The sequence below is a fragment of the Musca autumnalis genome, unplaced genomic scaffold (assembly GCF_047663935.1).
Source record: "Musca autumnalis isolate F117 unplaced genomic scaffold, ASM4766393v1 scaffold_3, whole genome shotgun sequence".
Lineage (NCBI taxonomy): Eukaryota > Metazoa > Arthropoda > Insecta > Diptera > Muscidae > Musca > Musca autumnalis.
Genome location: NW_027411866.1, coordinates 73,506,037 through 73,529,546, shown reverse-complemented (window position 1 = coordinate 73,529,546; position 23,510 = coordinate 73,506,037). Strand labels below are relative to the sequence as shown.

The 23,510-nt window shown below is 35.0% G+C and overlaps 1 long non-coding RNA gene across 1 annotated transcript in view; it reads left to right on the top strand.

Moving 5' to 3' along the window:
- Positions 1–1,652: 1,652 nt before the first annotated feature.
- The window catches only part of LOC141398725 (uncharacterized), a 206,047-nt gene continuing 184,189 nt past the window's right edge, over positions 1,653–23,510 (top strand). The window contains exon 1 of the long non-coding RNA XR_012411701.1: positions 1,653–2,326. This is a non-coding gene — a long non-coding RNA (uncharacterized lncRNA). The remainder of the gene's footprint in view (positions 2,327–23,510) is intronic.

The window sequence follows — 23,510 nt, the reverse complement described above, 5'->3', positions numbered from 1 at the left end:
CACTTCTCCGAAATTTTGTGTAAGAGGTACTCGAAGGAGTGGACCAATATGACCCATCTTCGAACTTAAACTAAGTTTGGACAAAATATTACGAAGGTGAAATTTTGGACTCTACCGATTGATCCGTTCGAGTGTTATCGTGCGCTCCAACCAGCCAGACTGGAACGGATTTCGTCCAAACATACTTGGGTTCTACAGGTAAGGTCACATTAGCCAAACATTTGCTCCAGCGACCGGAAGTGTGCGCTTACTGAGAGCAAGTGAGCGTAAGTAATGCATTGAAATGTATGCTCACTTGCGCTCAGAAGCGCCCACTTCCGGTCGCTGGGCAAATGTTTGGCTAATGTGACCTTAAATTGAAACAATTATTTTGAATCACAGTTTGCCGGTATGAAATTAGACTGGGGGTATACAAATGTATCTAAATATGTAAAAAATTGAGCGGTACCTTTATAGGGGGGCTGTATCAAAGTGTGGATCTATGTTGGCAAGTTTTTGTTTTGTGACCACAATCCCAAATGTCAAATTACAGGTAGCTCGTTCAACAAATTTAGCTAAAATCTTCACAATATTTAGAATCGGGAAATGCCTTTATATAGGACTTAAACCTGGAGAAATTTTATGAGCACTAGGAATCTCAAAAGTTAATTATAGCTACTTCAGTGAAAATTGCAGCTAAAAACATGAAAAAAACTGAAATCTGGCGTTACCTTTATATGGGATACTCCAAAACCTTGACTAATGTCCACAGATGTGCCACTATTTTAGTAAATGACCGAAATGCTTCACACTGGTATAAAGGAAAAATTGTATGACAAATTTTAAAAAATTAAGGAAAAGTGGTAATCATTTGAATCCCACTACCAAATAGGACTTAAAATTTTTGTAATTGATAGTATTTTAAAACAAAACAAAAAAATTCCAGAAAATCGAAGGGTTCAATCATTGTTAAAAATTGATTTTAAATATTAAATCGCGCATTTTTCATAAATAGCTGGCAAAGCATCAAAATATATAAAAAAATATTTTTTCAAATTGGACCAATATTAAAGAAGTTATGAGTATTTCTTTGCATATAGTTTTTACAGAATTCGACATTTTCAAGGCGCGATATCCCTGTTGTTGTTGGTCGAAAAAAATCACCACAGCAAAAAATAAAAGAAATCAAAAACCTCATTTTAAAAAAGTGTCCGATTTCACTCAGAAATCCCCATATACTTTATTGGGTCACAAATGATTATTTCAATTCTGTTACAAATGGAAAACAATTGTAATATACCCTCCATATATAAAATAAATCGACCCACACTTATCTACATTTACATAAATCCGTCTAACAGACAAATTGTTGCTGCTTGATTTATGTTACAGCTACACGGCTCCATTGAACTTCTTTACACATTTTCAAGTTAACAGTGCTCTCATTTCGCTTACTCTCTCATTTATAAAGAAACACATAACCAAAAGTAAGAGAATATTTTCCAGGATATACAGCATCCATCACTGTATGTGCTATGAATGAAAATTAAAGTCTCAGTTCTAACTTTGTCGTATCTGGGTAATCGTGTCACAAATGTTTTAACGGATTTTCTTTGTTTTCTTTCCAACGGAATAGAAAAAAGTAAAAGTGTTTACAATACTACAATAAACACTACTACAATAAAAATAAAATAAAAATGTTTGTCTTTGAAAATATTTAAAAATTTAAAAACAAAATATTTTTCATAAAAAAGTTTGAAGCCAAGTGAATTAATGAGTTAGTGAAGTAAAACAAAGACCAAAAAAGGGAAGTCCAATTAATGTTAATTTTGTCTTCAGGGTTTCCTCTTTTTTGTGGATATGGCGTGTTCATGCCTCCCAATATAAAGCAAAAATTATTGAGTTCATTAACGTTGTGGTAAAAGTTCGAAGTTTATTAAAATTAATCAAAAAGTAAAACGCCCCTACTGGATAATCAAATGTCAGTGAAGTCAGTGAAACATCAACCAAATTAAGTTTGATTTATTATTTCATTTTTGGTGAGAAAATCACTCAATTGAATAATTGAAACCAAGGAAAGATATTCGTTGACACCGTAGCGCAGTAGGGCTCCACATTTATTGTCCCAAAAATAGTACACACACATAAAGATTTGGTTTATTATATGGCCAGGCTTAACGAGCTATAACGCTGATACCACTATAACACACACCCATCTCACAAATAAAATCTACGGGCTTACAGCCGCACTTCAATTCTCTTGCGTTATATGGTCCCACAATAAACAATGTAACGAGACATCACGAAAATCCGTCGGAATTCCCTAGACAAGCCAACAGAGTTTTAGGTAAGTTTGCCAATATTGAAAAGTTTCTGCTGAGCATTTTTGTTATTGTTTATGTTTTTTGTAAGTATGAGGCGAGACTTTAGTTGATTTATAAGGAAGTGTTGGTGTTTGTAATTTTATTCGAGTAAAAGACATGTGCGGACGGAAAAGGGATTGGGGGGGCAATTTATGTGTACTTTTATGTTGTTGTTGTTTTTCTACAATTTATTTGCCTGACTTCACTCGTAACATTTGTCACAGATAGTAAATGGATGAACAGTCGATTCTGCACAATTGAAATGATTTAACAAGAAACATTCAAATAAGCAAAAACATATATGGTAGTTTTCTTTTAGACAGGGGAAACAATAACCGATCTTCGGCGAAGGATAGCTGAGTGCCATCGAAAGCTTGAACTAGATGAGGACATTAGAGTGCCCAGTAGATATTTTGTGTAGCCCCCAATTCTATAAACACGTTCCACGTCAACCTACATCTGAGAAGGCATTTTCAGTTGGTGGTCGGAATTCTGCTACAATCAACCATGACATTCAACTCAGTGTCCACCTCTGCAGTCCATGTGGTGAACAGATTGGCTGCAAATTTAGTGACGGATAGTGGCATATTCCTCGCATGTAAACAAGTGATAATATCAGTCTACTTAGAGCTCAGCCTTTCGCAAATGACATCAGAGAAGGTACCCGCGCCAAGATAGTAAAATCATCCTCATACGTTACCATCATAATGCCGTGCGGAAGGGGTGGAATACAGGAGAGGTAGAGGTTAAACAGTTCCGGAGATATAGCCTCACTTTGGGGCGAACGATTGGCGTCCACACATATAATTGATTATCCAACATTTCGAACTTGACAAGAGGGTTGTTTCTTCGATATCCTCAAACAGTGTGGCATGCTTGGCAGTATCAACTGATTGGTGATTGGCGCTGTTGTCGTGCTGTTCTGCTTATGGAAGCCATGCTGATGATCGGCAAATGGAGAGCTAGTTCTTGCCTAGCTTCAGTAGCGGGACCACCCTTCCAATTCTTCAGACATTTGGCTAGCGACAGGTTGAGAACTTTTATTAGATACCCGACTCCTAGCTCATCCAGCTGTTTCAGCATTATCATGGAGATTTCATCAGAGCTCAACGCTTTAGGTGATGATGTTACTGAAGGAATTCGCAACATCATTCATTGTAAATTGAAGTGGTTCCTCCTAGGCAGCTATTTATCTACCTGGGCAGTTCCACATCTGATTGCTACCCTCATACATTCTGAGCACAAACTGAGCACAAATAAATTGATCCTGGTTTTTCCTCTGTCCCGGCACGGGCCCAATGAATCCGGAGCAGGCATTACGCGATATGCTGTTCCAAACACAGAAAAAAGATGCAAACACAAACATGTGTACACTGTGTGGTTCCGGGTCAATCCGGTAGCGATGAACCCACCGCCGCGGGATTGATGAACTCATACTGACAATGTTTGGTGGACAAGTGTTAGGACCACTTAGAACCGCAAATTTCAGATTAAAACTAGTTCGTTAAAAAATGTAACTGCAATCCTCAAAATACCTAAAATCGAGAGGTACAGTCATATGGGGATAACACAAAAGCATGGATCAATGTCAAAAATGTGTGGTGCAGAAGGTTCGTGACGACAGGGAACCTAAGATACTTAATAACAGGCAGTTCGATCTAACATGTAGTTAAAATCCTAAAAATCGGGCGATACAGTTTAATGAGGGCTATATCAACACATGGACCTACTTTGAAAATTATTTGGACTCAAGCATCTCCTCTCAAAATTTAACCCCGGTGGATGAAAGTATACCGATAATCTGGATAAAATACAAATTTTCCTATATAAGTCTTATCTGTTCTAACCGAAGATAACGATAAATGACCAAAGATATATTTAAAATCCACACGGAAGGAAAATTAAGCTTCCACTGTGAAACATCCAAAACACCGAAATGTGACATTTACCATGATATATGTATGTACATAAGACCACATGCCACTGTGGTCGCAGTTTTGCAGATCATATATTAAATCACACCTTCACCTTATCTGAATTCCTCTAAAACGTCATTATACACCCCAATTTTTTGATGTTTTTCCACTAAAGTAAATTGCACTTACCAAGACTTGTCTGTACTTATGTATGTGTATGTGCGTAATATTATGTTTATTACAGAATTTTATGCTTACAGGAATATGTATTACAATCACAAAACCCATCACTTATCCTTTACGTTCAACACAAGACGGAAGGATATACAATTCTCTTCGCATGAACTTTTTTTATGTGTAGTTACATACATACATATGTACATGTTTAAGAATTTATATTCTCGTTAGACTTTTCTTGAATGGAAAGTAAATTGTCCATTATTTTATTTTGAATAAAGTTGATTTATTTATGGTTGTAATGTCATTCAGTTATAATGGTATTAGTATAACGCCATCAAATATCGTCATGCCAAAGTCTGTTTTTTATAATATTGGGGGAAAGTATTGAAAATTACATACACAAATTGTACATTTTAAAGACATAAAATCAGAAAAACAGCTCAATCCATTTAAGTGGTGACCTCCACTTGTAAATTTTGACAAAACATATTCAAAATTTTACGATGCAGCTACCTGGGTAATTGTGCCATGCATAGGATAGGTGAAAAAAATTTTCAAGTTGATCGGAACAATATTGCCTGAGATAGTTAGGGAGTTAAAAACTTAATGTGTTTGTATGTAGCATAGAAAATAAAAACGTGTTATTCTTGAAATGAAATTTTAAATTAATGCCAACTCTAGCTCGAAAACTAATAAACCGATTGTTATATATTTTTGTGGTCTTAAGGTCATCATAATATAATCCTTCATCGATCATTTTTGTTTAAAAATATTTTTGCGCGTTTAATGACCAAAAATCATCAGTTTTTTAAGCAAAAAAATTTTGTCTTTTACTGTCCGAAATTTCCGTAAAAGTTAATATTTAAAAAAAAAAAAAAAAACGCAAAACAAACAGGCTTTTGTAGACGGATATTTTCCACAATATTTTTCAGCAATGAAAATTCAAAAAGTAAATTAACATACGCTCTTTCCAACCAAAAAATTTACCAAAAAAGTTTCGTATTTTATTTGAGAAAAAAGTATTTTGCAAAAAGACATTAATTGCATTATAGTACTCGCGATTACGCATAATTTTATAGGTATATTGTGTATTGTAGCCCACACAGCATCACAGTATTCTGCTGCCAATGGCCAAAATTTCTTTTAATTGGTACAGTATTTACAATTTTCTGTAGATTGATATTTTAGATCTTTTACGGTCTATTACTATTATATATTAACACTTGGACTGTAAACACACTCGAGTTGTGCCAATCCAGTTCAATTACTCATACCTTTTAGAACTAAAACTTTGAACTAGAGACTAGATTTCCCAACTCTAATACAGACACCGTCTCACCATTGCCAATTTCATAATTTGTTACATTATGCTTCGTAGGGTCTTAATCACTAATAAGTTTGCACGGTGTGCCTTAACCAAATTTAAATGGAAGGTGCTTACACTTGGGAAGTTTTTGCAGATTCTGAAACTACAATGCTCATAGATGAGAAATATTGAGAAACAAAAAAATCGTCGGAGTGCGATCAAATAAATCGCGATTTAAGTTCACATTTTTAGGGGTTCTTTAGGTTTTCACGATTTTGCTTGGAAACCGCGAGTCTAATGTAAACGGGCCTTTATGATATTTTTGTAGGTTTTACCGTTTTTGAGATATAGAAGTTCAAATTGAGACAATGCACTGACTGTATCGCCTCCTTATAAAACAATGTCATTACTGCAATTTCCCAAATTAAACTTATATATCTTGAAAATGGTACAACCTAGGAAAAAATAAATAATCCAAAAAATAAATCATCTTGTAGAGAATTTTCACAGCTTCAACATTTTCTATATTCCCATGTTGATATGATTTGCGGTTTCCAAGCAAAATCTTGAAGATTTAAGATAAAAACCTAAAAATTTGAACTGAACCTCTACATCTCCAAAATGGGAAAACCTACGAAAAAACCTAAAGGACAGTCTTGCAGATAATTTTCACAGCTACAACATTTTCTTTAGACTTATTTCGGCACGACTTGCGGTTTCCAAGCAAAATAGTGAAAAGCTAAAAAACTCTAAAATTGTGAATTTTGATCGCGACTTATTTAAAAATCCCTCCGGCGATTTTTTTCTGTTTTTTTTTTTTATTTTTCTTATCTATGAACATTCATGCTTCAGAATCCGCGAAATCGTCCCATGTGTAAGCTGTTTTCATCAAAAGTTAGTTATTGTGCACCCAGCATGACATTGTTTTTTAAGGAGGCGATACACTCAGTGCATTGTCTCAATTTGAACTTATTTGAATATATCTCAAAAACGGTAAAACCTACGAAAATATCATTTAAATAGGACTCGCGGTTTCCTAGCAAAATCGTTAAAACCTAAAGAACCCTTAAAAATGTGAACTCAAATGGCGATTTATTTTAAAATCCCTCTTCCGTACGTTTATCGTACACATTTTCAACAGTAGCAACACTACAAAAGTTCAGATTCCCAGCTGTATTCCTAACCCAATACCAAATTTAGTATCACATGGTATTTTTTTCATGTCATATCTCAAAGCTACATACCAACCGCGACATTCAAAATTACAGCTACATCCCTACAACCGACACTAAATTTAGTACCATTTAGTACCTTTCATATACTTTCCAAGACCACCTCCATATCTTAATTCAGAAATCTACTAGCTCTATCAGTACACACAATACTAAATTCAGAACCATTTATTAACTTTCGTACTCTTATTATATGTATTTCACAATTTCTCAGCCCCACACACCAACAATGACCCTAATACTAAATTTAATATTCCACCTCTATGCCTACAACCAACACCAAATTTAGTACTTTTCTTACACATAAGTTGTGTTCCAGAACTGCAAAGTTTTGAAAATTCTTACAATACTTGCACAATTTTCCAAAAAAAAAAAAACATTCTCGTACGCCAAACTGTTTCAAAATTTTCAATTTCCTTTAAATAAAAATGGTTCTGAATAGCGTTCTCCTTAAAAACTGGTTATACGACAAATTTGGGCGAGGAAAAGGTGCAACATGTTTGCCGGCTTCTAATTGGTTGACACGCCGACTTTTACATTTGTTCCAGGCTTTTAGACGTTTCTGCTATTTTTGCGTTCCCATACATTTTGAAAATATTTGTATATGCTATTCATTTTTGATAGTTTGTTCTTTTGGATCTTTTACCATTAAAAGGTACGGCAACGAAGCTGTAAGTGCGAATATATAATACTATCTCCATACCAAAATCCTTCATTCCAGCATTAATTTTAATTCCAAATTTGAGGACTCCGGGGGCTCAATTCTTGTTTTATGAAAATTTGAAATTAAATCTTTTATAAAGGTAATAAACGTCAAATGAAAAATTTTATAAAGAAAATATTTTTCATTTCAAATTTTCATACAACAAGAATCCAGACCTAGCACTACCCATTCACCCAAATCCAAATAGTACCAAATTAAGTACCATTTAGTATACATACATATGTATGCACGAATTTCCAAAACATTCCCCACATCTCAATCCTACAACATTAATCTTAATTTCAGGATTCCATATCGATGCATTCCCATAAATTCGAATTGTACCAAATTTAGTACCATTTTGTGCACATTAGCGCGATCTTCTAGAACTACCTCCACATCTCAATCCTACTCTCCAACAGTAATCCTAATTCCGAATTTCAGGATTCCAGCACTATTCCTTCACCCAAAAGCACCAATTTTAGTACCATTTAGTAATTTTCGAACACATACGTTCGAATTTCCAAAACATACGTTCGAATTTTCAAACCTACACTCCAACATTAATTTCTATTCCAAATTTCAGCCCAGTTGTTCTAGAAATAGCAATTGTCTACTTTGGCATAGTTATGTAACTAGTTACTCATTGATCCTAGTTACTTTACTCCCAAAAGTGGCACACAAATTAGCCTATAGTCTGCTTTTGCCACTGAAAATGGGCTTTCCTGCCTATCATGTCAATTCACTAGTTACAGGTAATGCGGCGTGTAATATATGGGCTATTTTATAGACTACCGATGGATAGTGTAATCGACAATGTTTCTCTCTTTTAATCTCTCTTCGACACTATTTCTTTTTTTTTTAACAAAATATAAAAAAATGTTCTGTCATATTGTTTATTCATAATTAAAAAAGGTATTTTGATGCGTTTGTTGTACAATAATTTAAGATGCCAAAAAGAGAACGTGTTACGAGCCAAATCATAGAAAGCATGAACAATTTAAGAATATTTATAATATATCTGTGGTAAGTACTGATACCTATCTTGACGGAATACATTGTCGCGTCATTTCATTAAACTTGTATACATTTTATTTCAGGAACTTTTGAATGATCTGAAGGACACACGAGAAAAACATTCCAAGGACCAAATAAACATAAATCGCTGTATCAACTAGTAACGCTCTAGTTCCAGTATCAAGGATCAAGATGGACCTGTCATATCCATAAGTATACAAGATTACATTGTCATTTGTAAAATTTTTGCACACCATGTAATAAAATAAAGTGTGGCTAATGCATACATATATGCATTTACCCATTTATCTGACTTCAAATTACTAGTAATTTTGGCAATAATTTCTGACTACCGAATTGACTGGTTAATGGTAATGCAATGAAGGGACAAGTGGCTTTCCGAAGACTATCGAATTGACTGGTTACTGGTAATGCAATGAAGACACAATTGGCTTCACACTACTATCGAATTGGGTGGTTACTGGTAATGCAGTGAGGAGACAATAGACCCCTTCCTATGACATCCCCATGTTAAATTCAGCAGTCTATAACATTGCGAGTAGACTGGGTGGTAACTAGGGGTGTTTACCAGTAGCCAGCAAAATTGCTAGTTATTCCCTAGTTACCCGAACAACTGGGAGGATTTCAGCTCGATGCACTCACACAGATTCAAATTGTACCAAATTTAGTACCATGAGTACACATAAGTACGATTTTGCAAAACTACCTCCACATCTATCCTACTCTCCAACAGTAATCTTAACTCCGAATTTCGGGATTCCAGCTCTATCATTTCACCCAAAACAAATTGTTCCAAATTTATTACCATTTAGTACTTTTCGTACACATAAGTACGAATTTCCGAAATTACATTCATCCTACACTCCAACAGTAATTATAACTCCGAATTTCAGGATTCAAGCCCTATCAATTCGCCCAAAACAATATTGCACCAAATTTAGTACAATATCGTTCGAATTTCCGAAATTACATTCATTCATACCGGTTCATCCAAATCAAAATTGTACCATTTAGTATTTTCGCACACATTTCCAAAGCCACCTTCAAGCTTTTAGCTCTACCCTTTCACATAATACCTATTGGTAACAAATTTAGCACATTTTAGTACTTTTCGTAAACCTCTATTTAGTACCTTTTACTACTTTTTCGTACCGTTCTAGTTCGAATTTCCAAAAACCCAGCCTTATCTGATACCTTCGGGCCAAGACTGACCCTCACCCAAAATTTCAAGATGGGTCCTCCTCAGTTCTCATATACGAGTAGCATGTAGTAAACAAAATATTGACACTTTTGATCAATATAATAAGTAACGTTTTTTCTTATCAAAATTGAACCGAATAACTGCGATAATTTTTGCACGCAATAACCAAAGTAAGTATCTCGAACAGATTGGAGTATGAACGGATTACACGGTATTTGGTATGGGCCGAAAACACGGTACTATAAAAGTTGACCAAAAAATTATTCAAGGGCTCTGATCTAAAAATTCCGTATTATTGAGGTCCATGGTCAATGAAAATACCTTTGCTTTCTTCGGGTCACTTCGTTTTTATATCCTCTACCATAAAACATCGAATTATTCGTTCCAATAAAGTACATATATAGCATTTCCAAATTAAATGAAACCTTTTCCAAATTGAATGAAACTTTTTCCAAATTGAATGAAACCTTTTCCAAATTGAATGAAACCTTTTCCAAATTAAATGAAACCTTTTCCAAATCAAATGAAACCTTTTCCAAATCAAATGAAACCTTTTCCAAATCAAATGAAACCTTTTCCAAATTGAATGAAACCTTTATTTTTATTGAAAGAACAAAGTCAGAATATTTTGAAAAGAGAAAGAAATAAAAAATTATATGGGTTTTCAACGATTTTTTACTTAAATTCTAATCTTAAGTAATGATATAAAAGTGTAACTCCCTGCATGTTTTGCTTCCTTGAACTTAAACATTTCATAATTTTTGTGCATTAATTAAGGTAATAGCGAAATAATCCTATAGATAGAATTTATGTTTATAAAATTCCTAATAACACTGTGACACAAAATGGAGGTGAAAATCTGGGGCAGAGATAATTCCTTTTGGGTATGAAAGCCATTGGTGAATATATTAAGAATCCCGAAGGACAGATCCCCCGTGAGTCGAAGTTCCGAGTTATGGCTTGATTAAATTTCTGCTGAAGACCATGTAAGGCATCTGAAATTAACGTTATATCTTTGTTAACTGTTGTTTTAGCTTATTTATGAGATTACTTGTCTTCACTCAAATCGAATGAGGATTATTTTTTAGAACATTTCAGCATTCTAACTCGATTCCTTCAACGTCCTTTTCGTGCCTTATTTTAAGAACCGCTATAAAAGTACCACATGATGACGTTTTTTAGCTTCGAAAAGTTCTTCAAAAATGTCGCTCAGAACATTTTAGGTACGACCCTCATTGAAAACTAATCGATTTTGTCGCGTCTTCACCAAAAACTTAATCAGGCCATAACTCGGAAGTTCGACTCACGGCGGATCTGTCCTTCGGGATTCTTAATATACTCACCAAAGGCTTTCATCCCCAAAAAGGAATTATCTCTGCCCCAAAATTTCGGTTCACAGTGTAATAACAGAGGCTAATTGTGGTAATTTGAAATTTTGAATGCCATATTCGGCAATGTTGAACACAATAGTAAAGGTATTTTCAAAAATAGAATTGTGTACCAGAGTGGTCAGACAATAGATCGTAATATCGTCGACGTGATTGAGCATAGTAACCAACAGCTCAATAAACAGAACTGCTCCAATTATATAATGAGTGTGTCCATTGAAAATTCCACCAGCAGCAAATCGTGAACCACTTCATTAGGTAATACAATTAGCCCCTGTTATTATTAGCAATTTTTTAACCCTTAATTCTGTCTTTAGCATTATTTTGCTATAACTTTAATTGATGCCCAAAAATTATAAAATGTTTAAGTTCAAGGAAGCAAAATATGCAGCGAGTTACATTTTTATGTCATTACTATGGATTAGAATTTAAGTAAAAAATTGTTGAAAACCTATGTATATAATTTTTTATTTCTTTATCTTTTCAAAATATTCTGCCTTTTTTCTTTAAATAAAAATAAAGGTTTCATTCAATTTGGAAAAGGTTTCATTTGATTTGGAAAAGGTTTCATTTGATTTGGAAAAGGTTTCATTTAATTTGGAAAAGGTTTCATTTAATTTGGAAAAGGTTTCATTTAATTTGGAAAAGGTTTCATTCAATTTGGAAAAGGTTTCATTTAATTTGGAAAAGGTTTCATTTAATTTGGAAATGCTATATATCATTGAACAGCATAAAATTCCAAGTCGATATAACCATGTCCGTCTATCTGTCCGGCCGTCCTACTGTCTGTTGAAATCAAGATACAGCTCGCAATATTTAAGATGTTTGGTATTGAATAGTCCCCATAGAAGATACTTCCGGATTTGCAGTTATGGCTTTTGATGGTAAAGGCTTCAAAAACCCACCGAAAGGGCTGAAATGTTGTATTTAGTCTTCGATAGGGGTATAAAACTTTTCACTTGAAATTTGTTGGTATAGCTGCATGGGTTCATATATCCCCCATAGAACAACGGTACCTCCCAATTTTCGGTATTTTAAAGGTTGTGGCCTCAAGATAACACCAAAATGGCTGAACCAAAATGGCCAGAAATTTGTCGGTATAGATCCACGTTATATAGAACCCAAGGAACGATACCTCCCGATTCTCAATATTTTGGAGCTTGAAGTGGTACAAACTATCACCAGAAATTCGTCGGTACAGAATGGTGCATCCCGATTTTCAGTATTTTGAACGTTTTAGCCGCGTTATACTAAGGTAATGGGTAATATAGTCTTCGTTGGGTAACACGTTTTCATATAGCCCCATAGAAAGGTATCTACCGATTTTCAATGTTTTAGCTATAAACAGAAATGGGTAAAATTCGGTATACCGTCATCATTGGAAATACAGAACATCCCTCAGAGAATTGTCGGTACAGGTGCAGGTTTGATATATCACCTCCCGATATTTGGTATTTTGAAGAATTTACCCACTCTTTCCTAGCGAAATGACTGAAATTTCGATATGGTTAAAAGACCTGCCTGTAGATAATTATGGATATACATGCGGATTCTGAATGTTTAGAAAGCATCGATGTCTCATTGGAATTAAACCTTGTTTAAAAGAAAGCGATATTCCTTAGTTAGCGTGGTGGGAGAGCTTAGTATTTTCATAAACAAAAGGAAATTAATTGTTCCCTTTTACTTCAAGGCAACTCGTGGTGGAGGGTATAAAAAGTTGGGCACGGCCAAACTTATCGCCGTTCTTACATGTTTTACATTCATAGGATGACGATATTAACTGTTTGTTTGAATTGTTTTTTGGTCGAACAAAATTTCTTAAGCTACTGTAACAAATTACTAAATTTTTCTTTCTTATAATTTTTTTATGTTTAGAGATTTCAAATGAAAATGCACATCATTAACAAGTTTTGTATGAAATATTTTAAAATTTTTTGAAAGTCTGAATTATTTCATCATGTCATATCATTCCACTACCAAATACGAATTTCGTAATGAATATACTCCATCTTTGTTATGCCATATTTGAGGTCACGAGGTTTTACGCTCATCCTGTATCAACAAAAAATACGAGTAGGGAGGGCTGTTCGTGGTTTATATCTTGAAAGCCAAGTAGAAATTTGTTTCACTGTTATTGAAAAATAACTTCGGTGGAGAATATCCACAAACAAAAAACAAGGGAACTGATGAGATCCTGTGACGAGGATCGAAACTAGTCTTCCCTGCCTTACCCCATGGCGAACAATACCAAACCTTCTCCACTAATTAATTAGTTGTATTAAATATTAAAGCAACAACAATGGGATTAAGCCAGACTATTTTGAAAAATCAAGATATTTTTATTTTATGTATTTGTTGCACCAATTACGCTATATATGTAAAATTTTTATTAAAATTGGAAAGTGTGACGGAATTTAGTCTAGAAAACAGTTTGCCAAAATTAATGTTACTTTAGGTATTAAAATGAAGTGGTTTTCTTAAATTTTAGTTCAGACAGGGTCACTAGACCTTTGTTGGGTAGCTAGATGCTATACTTAAATTTATTTAGGCAGTCCCTTTCTGTATGCGAGATATTACTTTAAAGAATAATGTGAACTTGCACATGTTTTTATCTACGTTATTTTAAGAAAAAATTAGTTAAAAAAATTCCACATTTTTTGCCGTAATAGTCCTTCACAAAGCTTCATCTTCATGGTCCTTAAAATATTACTAAAAAATTCAATTTGCTGACGATGATATTCCTTGAAAAAGATCATCAGATAAGTTACTCTTCTAGCTATGATACTAATTAAAAAAATTTTGTTAAAGGAACCACTACTTTCGATGTAATAGATTGTTTCTTAAGAATTCCTATATGATACCTACGAAATGATATACACATATAGTCATACATATAGCCATACATGCTGTTCTATATAACAAGAATATAAGAAACGGAAACTTGTGAACATACGTATGTAAGTTTTTTGGTACATATTTGTGATTGATAGGTACTTCAACGTTTATTTAATTAGAGCTCCTGTGTGTAACGCATCAATGGTAATTTCTTGTTTGTTTGTATTTTGTGAAAAGGACACATTTTCTATGTAGGTATGTATGTATTTTGTTTCATTTATGAATTCCATTATTTACATTTTGCCACTTGTTCTGTAAAACAAGCTCTTATTCTATGACATAAAAAAAAATTTACTTTTCACGCAGTAACAACAATGTCGAGAAAAATAGAACAAAAGAAACATGGTCTGTTCCAGTACTGCAAGAATCTACTAATTTTTAATACATTTTCCGATAACATAAAGGGAAAATTGTTATCGTAGTAAAAAGTAGTAGCTTCTTGTATAGAGATGGACAGTGGGTAAATACCCAATGGGTAAATACCCGGTAAATTGGGTAAATTGGGTAAATACCGGGTAAATACCCATTTGTGGGTATTTATTTGGGTATTTACTATATTGAATCGCTAATACAACATCTTAGACCCTATTTCTGGGTTTAGGCTATGAAATCGATTCAAAATGGATAGTTTTACAATACTTTAAACAAGTGGGTAAATACTTGGGTAAATACCCGAGTATTTACCCAAGTGTTGGGTAAAAACTCATTAACTGCCGAACCACTTGACGTAGGCTGACAAAATTTTGCTCAAATCTTACTTATGTCAAGAGAATATCTAGCATTGAAAATGGGGTCTCTGGGTCCATGTTTTGATATAGCCCCCATATAACCGTACCTCCCGATTTAAGGTATTTTTTGTCTATTTGCCTCATTGTACAATCATAGTGGCTGAAATTTGGCATAGTGAGTTCTCAATATGTAGCAAATACCCTTGCAAAAACTTGTCAACATAGGTCCACGTTTTCTAATAGCCCCCATATAAGTGTACCCAGATTTCGAGTATTTACCCAAATTTTGGGTAAAAACTCTTTAACTGCCGAACCACTTGACGTACGCTGACGAAATTTGGCTCAAATCTTACTTATATCAAGAGAATATTTAGTATTGAAAATGGGGTCTCTAGGTCCATGTTTTAATATAGCCCCCATATAGCCGTACCTCCCGATTTAAGGTATTTTTTACCTATTAGCCTCATTGTACAATCATAGTGGCTGAAATTTGGCATAGTGAGTTCTCAATATGTAGAAAATACCCTTGCAAAAACTTGTCAACAAAGGTCCACGTTTTCTAATAGCCCCATATAAGGGTACCCCGATTTCGAGTATTTACCCAAATTTTGGGTAAAAACTCATTAACTGCCGAACCACTTGACGTAGGCTGACAAAATTTGACTCAAATCTTACTTATGTCAAAAGAACTTCTGGTACTGAACATGGGGTCTCTAGGTTCATGTTTTAATATAGCTCCCATATAGCCGTACCTCCCGATTTAAGGTATTTTTCATCTATTAGCCACATTTTACAACCAAATTGGCTGTAATTTGGCACAGTGAGTCCTCAATGAGCATTAAATATCCTTGCTAATATTTGTCAACGTAGGTCCACGCTTTCTTATAGCACCTAATAATAATGGCTAATAGTTAAAAATACCTTAAATCGGGAGGTACGGCTATATGGGGCCTATATCAAAACATGGACCCAGGGACTCCATTTTCAATACCCTTATTACTATTGATATAAGAAAGTTTTGAGCCAAATTTTGTCAGCCAACGTCAACTGGTTCGACAGTTAATGAGTTTTTACCCAATTTTGGGTAAATACTCGAAATCGGGGTACCCTTATATGGGGGCTGCAGGAAAACGTGGACCTACGTTGACAAATATGTGCAAGGATATATTATACTCTTTGAGGACTTACTGTGCCAAATTACAGCCAATTTGGTTGTAAAATGTGGCTAATAGATGAAAAATACCTTAAATCGGGAGGTACAGCTATATGGGGGCTATATCGAAACATGGACCCAGAGACCCCATGTTCAGTACCAGAAGTTCTTTTGACATTAGTAAAATTTATGCCAAGTTTTGTCAGCCTACGTCAAGTGGTTCGGCAGTTAAAGAGTTTTTACCCAAAATTTGGGTAAATACTCGAAATCGGGGTAACCTTATATGGGGGCTATTAGAAAACGTGGACCTATGTTGACAAGTTTTTGCAAGGGTATTTTCTACATATTGAGATCTCACTATGCCAAATTTCAGCCACTATGATTGTGCAATGAGGCAAATAGACAAAAAATACCTTAAATCGGGAGGTACGGTTATATGGGGGCTATATCAAAACATGGACCCAGAGACCCCATTTTCAATGCTAGATATTTTCTTGACAAAAGTAAGATTTAAGCTAAATTTCGTCAGCCTACGTCAAGTGGTTCGGCAGTTAAGGAGTTTTTACCCAAAATTTGGGTAAATACTCGAAATTGGGGTACCCTTATATGGGGGCTATTAGAAAACGTGGACCTATATTGACAATTTTTTGCAAGGATATTTGCTGCTCCTTGAGGACTCACTGTGCCAAATTACAGCCAATTTGGTTGTAAAATGTGGCTAATAGATGAAAAATACCTTAAATCGGGAGGTACGGCTATATGGGGGCTATATCAAAACATGGACCCAGAGACCCCATGTTCAGTACCAGAAGTTCTGTTGCCATAAGAAAGACGTAAGCCAAATTTTGTCAGCCTACGTCAAGTAGTTCGGCAGTTAATGAGTTTTTACCCAACACTAGGGTAAATACTCGGGTATTTACCCAAGTATTTACCCACTAGTCTAAAGTATTGTAAAACTATCTATTTGAAACGAATTTACAACCTAAACCCAGGAATAGGGTGTAAAATGTTGTATTTGCCATTCAATATAGTAAATACCCAAATAAATACCCACAAATGGGTATTTACCCGGTATTTACCCACCGTGTGGGTATTTACCGGGTAAATACCCGGTAAAAACCATCTCTATTCTTGTAGGTTCTGGAACAGAACAACAGTAAACTCAAAATGGTCATCGTTGCCAAATACCATAGACAAACAAAACATTCACACTAGGGGCTCACAAACTCATCGTCGTTAAAATTAAACGAAAACATTTCAAAATTTCAATCTTGGGATAATTCGTAACACGAGCAGAGATTAAAATTTTATGTTTTGTTTTTTAAGCGTTTATTGGGGGACATATTGACATTAGAAACTTTAAAAGAAACAAAGTACAAAGACATTGATAGAGAAATGGACATTTTGATACTAAAAATAAATATAACGTTACTTATGTTTAAGTTGTGACCAATAAAATACACAATACTTTAAGAGAACAACAAGTAAAAAGTATCAGTTGACTTTGCAGAATTAGATATACGCTCAGTAGTGTGGGGCGATTTGTATGGAAGGAAATAATCTTAATCGGTCATTTGAGTTTCTGATTCTTGGGATTGTACTAAGCAAAAAAGTCCCCTAGACCATATGTCTGCGGTGAATTAAACATCTAGATCTCTTTTCGTCGACCAAAATACAATATTACTATATACGGATTTGATATGTCCTTTATAGGTTTTCCAAATTTACAGAATCAAGATTACAATGGTCTTTGGATGAATGAAATCGATAATATGGTTATGATAATAAAATTACAAATAAAGGATAAACAATGTTCAAAATGATTTTGCAATGTACTAAATAGCTTTTGATTATTGTCCTGGATCCGTTTTTATATTAGTTTTGGATCGAAAATCTCAGTGCTGTTATATGCCAAAATATCCAAAAAAGGTGACAAAAGTCTGATAAAAAAACTTCAAGTCAAAATCGAGAGGTTCGATTTTTACCATAGACGTATGGTCTAGTGGACCTTTTTGCTCAGACCCTGGAATCAAAAACGCTAAGCGCCCCTTAAAATGTACGAATCGCCCACCATAACTCTCAGTCTGTGTCATAATTAAAATAAGAAAACACAGTACAGTATAGTCTCGATAATCCGGTCACTCGTTAACCCGGACAACGCGGTAATCCGGGCACTAAAAATATTTACACTTTAGACTCGGTAATTCGGACACGGCAATGTTTATACCATCCACCATAATATGGAGGGTATAATTAAATTTGTCATTCCGTTTGTAACACATCGCAATATTCATCGGAGACCCCATGAAGTATATATATTATTGATCAGGGTGAAATTCTAACCATGTCCGTCGGTCAGTCCGTCCGTAAGTCTGTTGAAACCAAGATACAATCGCAATTTTAAGATAGAGCTTTTTAATTTGGTATAGAAGTTTCTATTACTCCTAAGATGTTTGATATTACAAGCGGGCTATATCGGTCCACGTTTTGATATAGCCCCCATAGAACGGTACCACCCGAGTTTCGATATGTTGAAGATTTTAGCTTAATTATCACACCGAAATGGCTGAAATTTGGTACTTAGTTTTCGTTGGGTGTATAAAACTTTCCTCCAGAGTTTTTTTCGGTATAGGTACACGCCTTCATATAGCCCCCATAGAACGGTACCTCCCGATTTGCAGTATTTTGAAGGTTGTAGCCTTAATATTCCCCCGAAATGGCTGAAAGTTGGTAGTTAGTGTTAATTTTGGGTATTAAACATTCCATATGAAATTTGTCGGTAAAGTGGTACGTACGCCTTCTTATAGCCCCCTATAGAACGTAGTGAAGGTAGTGGCCTCAGTATTCCACCGAAATGGCTGAAAGTTAGTATTTAGTCTTCATTTTGGGTATTAAACATTCCATATGATATTTGTCGGTCCACGCCGAACGGTACCTCCCGATTTTCGGTATTTTTAGGGTTATGGCCTCAATATTGCTCCGAAATGGCAGAAATTTGTTATTTAGTCTTCCCCGGGGGTACAAAGCTTTCCACCTGAAATTTGTAGTTATAGGACCACGCCTTCATATCGCTTCTATAGAACGGTACCTCCCGATTTTTGATATTTTGAGGGTTGTGGGTTCAGTATTCCACCAAAATGACGGACATTTCGTATTTAGTCTTCGTTGGTGGTATCAAATTTTCCACCTAAAATTTGTCCGTACAGGTCGACGCATTCATATAGCCCCTATAGAACGTTACGTCACGATTTTCGGCATTTTTAAGCTTGTGTCCACAACAACCCACCGAAATGACTGAAATTTGGTATTTAGTCAACGTTGGAGGTAAAAACCTTTCCGACTGAAATTCGTCGGTATAGGTCCACGATTCGAAACAGCTTTCATAGAACGGTACCTGCCGATTTTCTTAATTCTGATGGTTGTGATGTCAATATTTAGTCTACCATGTGGTTATAAAATATTCCAGAAGAGAAATAGGTCCGCGTCTTTCTATATCCCCCATAGAAGCATACCTCTTAATTTTCGGTATGTTTTAGATTTCAGTCACATTATATAGGTGTTACCGCAGAATCCTTTTACATTTAAAATACATATACACAATTTTGTTTGTATGTGCGTTTGTTTTGATTGAAATTATTTATGAATGTACTTTTTGTTTGTTTTTGTTTTTTTCTTCCTGTTGTAATTCATTTTTGTAGCAAGTGGCTATAATAATCCATGAGAACACTAAAATCTACACTTGAGTACCGTTCACGGTTGTAAGTGTCCTGTGTATTAAAAAACCACTAGAATAAATAGAAAATATGAGCGCCTGCAGCAAGTTGCTAGGCTACGGCCCATGATGTCAGACAAACGTTTTTTCCTGCTTTCATTTGTGTAATGTAGTAGTTTAAAGTACAAGCAAAAATGTAGTGGTCACTATGAATATTAAGTGCTGTTCGCTTCTATACATGACCGCGTTACGTATAAACGAATGTACTTATAATTATGTATGTATATACATATGTATGCATGTGTACAACATGAGAATAAACATAATCCTAGATGTAGGCGAAAACAGATTTTTAGAATATAGCATTATAATTTAGTATAGAAGTTTTTATTACTCCTAGTAGTATATCAGTCGTTCTGATATAGCCCACATAGAACGGTACTTTCCGATTTTCGGTATATTGAATCTTTTAGTCACATTGTCTTACAAAATGGCTGAAAATTGGTATTTAGTCTTCTTTGGGGCTACAAAACTTCCCCATGAATTTAGCAGTACAGGTCCACGGTGGTGCAATGGTATGCACACGAGTCTTGTACACCGAATGCTCTGGTTCGGTTTCCAGGCCAGGCAACATCAAATTTTCAACGGTGGCAAAATATCGCTCAATAATGTTGCCGACATTTTCTGAATATTTCAGACATGTAAAACTTCTTTACCATTGTGTCTTAAGACACGTCTTTCGGACTCGGCGATAAGCAGTAGGTCCCATATAAATGAGCTAAAATGAATCTGGATGCACTCATTGATATGATAAAAGTCTCCCTCATCTCTTCTGAGAAGTTTGTGGAACAATTATTATATTATAGGTTCACGGTTCTGGAACTTCATTTGGTACTGAACTGTTCGGAGAGGTTATTGTCTATTTTATCTTAGAACCGTGCATTAGTTAATGTCATATTTGCGGGAATACCAAAATCAGCAAAGACAGAGTTGGTACTATTCACCAGGAAAAGAAATATTGCTTAGTTTGTGCTGCCAATTAAATCTCATTACGGAAGTGAAATACATGGGAGTGGTTCTTGGGCATCGGCTAAGATGGAAGAGGAACACTGAAGAAAGCACCATGAGAGACATAATTCCATTCTATTCCTGTAAGGATTCCATACGTAAAAGCTGGGGTTGGCTTGTCTTAGGGTCTGCCACCAAGTAATACTTCGTTAGCTACTGGGCAGACCCCTTCCTGTTAGCATATTCATCTTCAGCTATGGGTCGAAAATGTAATATGGCACGAGAGTTTTGAAGACCTGAACATCTGGCGCACGTACAAACTGAAGGACAACTGCAGTGTTTTTCAGTCAGAAGTTTTAACAGTGCTGAAAGTCTTAGAACTATTAGTTGAAATGACAGACTTTGCATATAACATAGTGACGGTATACGTGGATAGCCAGGCTGTTCAAAAGGCGCTAGGCTCCTTCAATATTAAATCTAAGACTGTTCACAACTTAAAAGATTCTTAAAAAGCCATTAAGTCTTTCTAGGTACCAGAGCTTTACAATGTTCAGAGAAATAAATTAGTTGATGAAATGGTAAGACAAGACATCCACTCATTAGACATTCGGGATTAAGACTGTGTCAAGCCACCGCTTTGTTTCTTTCTCAGCAAACTCAGTAAGCTCTACGCAGAGAAAGCCGTAAGATTTGGCGGTTGTAAGGTATCGAAGTAATTCTGGCTGGCAATTTCAGGGCGTAGAACTGCTTCCCTTCTCTCACTATGTAAATAAGAGATCAGAATCGCTATATGGGCCAGTACTGGTCATTTTAGCATTAGATCATGTAATGAAAGAACAACAACATTGAATACTGCTGGCTATATGATGATGTGGTAGAAATTGAAACAATCTGTCGGTGTCGTAGACTGGCAGTCAAAAGACACAGGCTGCTTGAGTGCACGAGATAGTACCGCTCTCCTATTTTTCATCCATAGACCCCGCAGACCGAATTTGATGTAATTTTGTTTGTTTTTTTTTTTGAGTTTTTAGGCCTGAGAATAGGTTTTTAGCTATTTTTTATACTGGTCAGTAGTGAGCAGGGTACCTCACCCACAATTTTTTTAAAGAAAACGCAACTTTTTACAAAAATGTATAATTACAGATAATATCCTTAATGTTAGGAAACACTATCTTCAATAAGTTAGATATCGCGATCTACTTCACAATTTGGTATATAGTAAAATCCCAATAATTCGACCAAAATGCCAAAAAATCGATTGGGAAATCAGCCAAAGTTCTCCAAAATATCTGAAGTAGCAGCATTCAATGCAAAATTTCATAGATTATTAGACATAGATATGGTAAAAACCAAATTTCCTTTACAATTCCATTTGAAAAAAATTATTTTTTTTTTTGCGAGCACAGCTACGATTTTTGATATAGAGGTTAAGGAAAAAATTCTGGTTTCAAATATGTTTGCGTTCGCAAAATTGACCGATGCGCGCAAAAGTTATAGCGGTTTTTATTCTCTTATATAGAAAAAATATTTTAAATTTTCTTATTTGTTGTATCGAGAAAATGTATACATATATAATTTTTAAAACTTGTTTTTATTTTCGCGGAAAATCAAAAAAATTAAAAAGAACTGGGAGCAAATCCAAATTAGACTACCTCAGAGTCCGTATAAACTTCTAAAAAATAAACAAGTAAGCAAAGGCTATAGTCGGACGGGACCGACTAGGTGATACCCTACACCACAACTTGTAGGAATTAGCTATATGCAACCACTTTGCACGCTGAATGTCCGGGTATGATTCCCACGCCTGGCCACATCAAATTGTCAACGATGTCAATATACCCCTTTGTAATGCTGCCGATATTTCCTGAGTATTTCAGCCATGAAAAACTTCTCTACAAGTGGCAACTTAGGACATGCCTTTCGGATTCGGCGATAAAAAATACGTCACATATCAATGGCATAACATGAAACCATTGGTATAAGATAAACCTCCCGTATCCCAACTGGGATATTTGTGGAACAATTATATAAATTATACATTTCTAAACAATATGCTAAAATTGGAAAATTCACATTGATTGTGGGTTTATTGAAGATCTACCGTCCTCACATATGCTTGGTAATGCACGCAGTTTTGTGATTTTCAGTTCATTGTTGTTATATAAATATTTTATACCGATAGAAATAACTTATAATGAACAGAAATTCAAATAATTTGCATGCAAACAAATTTATAAATACCAAAATTATTCATATTCAATCACACACCAAGTAAGATAGTATAAGTCAGCTCCGCTAACGGTGATATACCCTCAGCATCTGACAAAAAAGAAACAAACTAGTCCGGTCAAAATAGACATTGAAATAGCAAAAATTCCCACAAAGCTGAATTTTGGTGGAGAGCTAGGGTTTGCCATTAGAAGCAACGTCCTAAAAGTCCCCATCGATCCCATGTGTGCAAAAAAAATTATTCGGGGTCAAAGGTCAAGATTTAAGGGTTTTTAGGTTTTCGGATTTATTTTTTGAAAACGGTTGATCTAATCAAAAAGTGACTAAAGTAAATATTGTAGACAGAAAAATTATCTACAATTTGACCTTTATAATTTTTTTCTTAGAAGGAACCATTCTTGAGATATAGCTGTTCTTAAAAACACATGATTTTTATGCACTTATAAGGGAAATATGCACATATTCAGACGAACCGGCTA